Source organism: Pezoporus flaviventris, unplaced genomic scaffold (genome assembly GCF_033815535.1).
Source record: "Pezoporus flaviventris isolate CSIRO_AGI_PZ_B2104156 unplaced genomic scaffold, CSIRO_AGI_Pfla_v1 ptg000047l, whole genome shotgun sequence".
In the NCBI taxonomy this organism is placed as follows: Eukaryota; Metazoa; Chordata; class Aves; order Psittaciformes; family Psittacidae; genus Pezoporus; species Pezoporus flaviventris.
In genome coordinates, this window is record NW_026892595.1 from 12,766,625 (window position 1) to 12,767,849 (window position 1,225).

Sequence of the window (1,225 nt, forward strand, 5' to 3'; positions counted from 1 at the left end):
TTAATTGATTTCAGAATCCAGTAGTGAATGGGATTGCTTTAACCAGAAATCAGACAAATACAATATGCATGTGAAATTTCTCTTCAACACTTATTTTTAATGGGCTTTTCTAGCTATTCAAACAAACAAAATATTATGTCTGGTCAAAACCAGATTTACTTCAGAATAATCTGCATTTGCTACATCTAGATACAGATTAAGTTTATAGACTTTATTTTAAATTTTTTGTTTTAAATGTGTAATTATATTCTTATATTTGAGCATTTAATTATAATTCTACTTAAAAGGAAGTATGCTTACCTATAGCTTCTCTTAACATCTCTGTGTTTTCAGGAGCTTTTCAAAGTAAAAGAAAATGTTTATTCTGAATGCTTTAATTAAAAAACAAAACAAAAACAAAAAACCAAAACAATTTAAACTTTCTAAGTCCAGATGCTCCTAACAATTCCCCCTAAATCCACTTACTGGTGACAACTGCTCTCACAGGGACGTGGAGCTACGTATATGTAAACCTCTAATAGGATGATTGGCTCTTTAATTCCAAAAATATCTGACATCCTCAGTTGAGATACCATACAAGACAGGAAATTAAGAATCAGAACTCTGTTCTTTCTAAAAGTGTTTTCAAATATTTTCATTTCGGAGCAACTGCCCACAGGATCCGTAATCCTTTTAAGGTGTTTTCTGAAACATGAAAAATTTCTTGAATGGATGTGTTGAGTGTTAGAGGTGTATCATGAGCATTTTACTTGAGCTGAAAAGGATCTTCTGTAAGTTTAGCCCCTTCTGTCAAGAGACAACCATACTGTGTGGACGTGTTTCCTGTGGTAATTGTACTTCCTAAACTTAGCAGGTAAGGGAAAAGTGAGCAGGAATACGAAGTTTAACCAAACAAAATGTTCATGCTCTGGACCACTTTCAGTTAACGTTGGTTGGTAATTGAACTCATGCATTTTCTTGCAGATTATCATTTTGCAATCAGGATAGTACCAGCGTTTTATTGCATATGCTCCTACCATGCTGTAGATCAAAAATGCCACAAGAATGTGTCTAATCTTATTCCTCTAATGCATCAACTTAGCAAACAGTAATGAAAGGAATCACCAGTTCCAACATTTCTACAAGAAAGTTTTCCTTGCACTCATCAGAGCAAGATACAGCTTTTTTTATAATATATTCAGCCGAAAAAAAAAAAAAATTGTTTTGATCTTAGTCGGTATGATAT